Here is a 2935-nt window from a genome sequence, read left to right as displayed (position 1 = left end):
ATTAGAGAGGGAGTCATTAGAAGTAAACTATAGGAGGAGGGATAGGGTAAAAAGAGAGGCTGAGAAGGACAATAACAAAGAAAAACAGGATAAAATGAAATACAAATAGTAATTATAACTGAATGTGAATGGGATGAAGTCACATAAAATGGAAATGGATAGTAGAATGAATTAAAAATCAGAATTCAACAATATACTGTTTACAAGAAACACATTTAGAAATGACAGACACTCACAGAGTTAAAACCAAGGCCTGGAGTAGAGTTTATTATGCTTCATCTGATACAAGAAAAAAAAACAAAACCAGGGGTAGCTATCATGACCTCAGACAAAGTTAAAGATAAAATAGATTTAACTAAAAGAGATAAACAGGGAAGCTACATTATGATAAGAGGTATTCTAGACAATGAAATAATATTAATACTAAACCTATATGAACCAAATATTATAGTATCTAAATGTTTAAAAGTTAAATGAATTACAGGTGGAAATAGATAGTAATACTATAATAGCAGGGGGCTTTCTTCTTCCCTGTTCAGAACTTTCAGAACTAGATAAATCTAACAAAATAAATCTAGTTAGATAAATCTAACAAAAAAAGTAAGAAATAAGTCAAGGAAGTGAGTAGAATTTTAGATAGGCTAGCTATCTGGAGAGAACTGAATGGAAACAGAAAGGAATACACCTTTTACCAGAAGTACATAATACCTTTACAAAAGTTGACCATATATTAAAGCATAAAAATTTAAAGAAGAAAAACAGAAATATTAAACACATTCTTTTCAGATCATAACACAATAAAAATTATATTTAATAAGGGACCATGAAAGCATAGAATAAAAAATTAATTGTAGACCAACAATCTAATTTTAAAGAATAAGTGGGTTAAAGAACAAATCATAGAAACAATAATTTCATTAAAGAGAATGACAATAATGAGACTACATATCAAAACCAATGGGATATATATAGCAGAAGTAGTAATCAGAGGGAAATATATATCTGTAAATGCTTACATCAATAAAATACAGAAAGAACAGACCAACAAATTGGGTATGCAATTTTTTAAAAAAACCTAGAAAAAGAATAAACTAAAAATTCCCAGTTAAGCACTAAATTGGAAATTCTAAAAATTAAAGGTGAGATTAATAAAATTGAGTGTAAGAAAACTACTGAATTGATAAACAAAACTAGGAGTTGATTCCATGAAAAAAACATAATAAAATAGATAAGTCATTGGTTGATGTGGTTAAAAAAGAGAGAGAAGAAAAACAAATTATTAATAACAAAAATGAAAAGAGTCAACAAAGATGAAATAAAAGCAGGTATAAGGAGCTATTTTACTCAGTTATATTATATATATTTCATATATATATATATGGCAGTTATTTTGCCCAATTATATTACCAATTTAACAATTTTTAAGTTAAATGGAAAAATATTTATAAAAATATTAACTACCTAGATTAGGAGAAGAGGAAATAGAATATTCAGTTGGATCTACTTTAGAGAAAGAAATTGAAGAGACAATAAATGAGCTTCCTAAGAAAAAAAAGCATCAAGAGCAGATGGATTTACAAGTGAATTCTATCAAATGTTTAAGGGCAAACTAATTCCAGTATTAAATAAATTATTTGGAAAAATAGGCAAAGAAGGGGTCCTATCAACCTCCTTTTATGAAATAAATATGGAAGAGTAAACCAGGAAGAGTAAAAACAAAGAAGGAAATTTATAGCCCAATTTAATTTATGAATATGGATGCAAAAATCCTAAATAAGATACTAGCTAGGAGATTGCAACAATATATTACAAAGATTATACTTTCTGGCCAAGTGAGATTTATACTAGGAATGCAAGGATGGTTTAACATAAGTCAAACTATTAACATCATTGATTATATCAACTAAAAAAAGTAATAAAAATCATATGATTTTATCAATAGATGGAGAAATGGCTTTTGATAAAGCACAAAACTCATTTCTGTTAAAAAACAAAAATGAACCCTAAAAGTTTAAAAGTATAAATGGATTTTTCTTTAAATTGATAAGGAGCATTTACCTAAAACCATCAACAAGCATTATTTGTATTGGGATTAAGCTAGAAGCCTTCCCAGTAAGATCAGGAATGAAACAAGGATGCCCACTATCTCAACATTATTCGGTGTTGTATCAGAAATCCTAGCAATAGCAATAAGAAACAAAAAAGAAATAGAAGGAATTAGAATGGACAATGAAGTAATAAAACTATCTCTTTTTGCAGATAATATGATGATATATTTGGAAAATCCTAAAGACTCAACTAAAAAAGTAGTTGAAACAATTCATAATTTAAGCAAAATAACAAATTATCAGCATTCCTATATATCACCAAGAAAACCCTGCAAGAAAAGATAGTGAGAGATATCCCATTTAAAATAACTCTAGATAGTATAAAATATCTGGGAGTATACCTGCCAAAACAAACCTAGAAATAATATGAAAAAAAATTTACACATATAAACTTTTTATATAAATAAAATCAGATTTAGGTAATTTTTAAAAAATTATTTTATTTGTTTTCAGTGTTCTACAATCACTTCCATGTATCCTTGATTTTCCCCCTCCTTTCCTTTCCTTCCCTCCTCGTTCCCCTCTCCCTCCCTGAGACGACATGCAATCGGATTTAGATAATTGAAGAAGTATTAATTGTTCATGGGAAGACAGGGTCAATATAATAAAAATGGCAATTTAACCTAAATTAATCTATATATTAAATCCCCATCAAATTACCAAAAGAATATTTTACTAACTTAGAAAAAAGAATTCATTTGGAAGAAAAAAAAAGTCAAGAATTTCAAAGGAACTGAGGAACCAAAAATGCAAAGGGACCTTGAAGCAGCAGAGCTGGGATTCAACGTTGCAGAGGGCATTCACAATGTAGGGCAGAAGGTAGAACT

The sequence above is a fragment of the Notamacropus eugenii genome, chromosome 2 (genome assembly GCF_028372415.1).
Source record: "Notamacropus eugenii isolate mMacEug1 chromosome 2, mMacEug1.pri_v2, whole genome shotgun sequence".
Lineage (NCBI taxonomy): Eukaryota > Metazoa > Chordata > Mammalia > Diprotodontia > Macropodidae > Notamacropus > Notamacropus eugenii.
Note: the sequence above shows the minus strand (reverse complement) of the source record.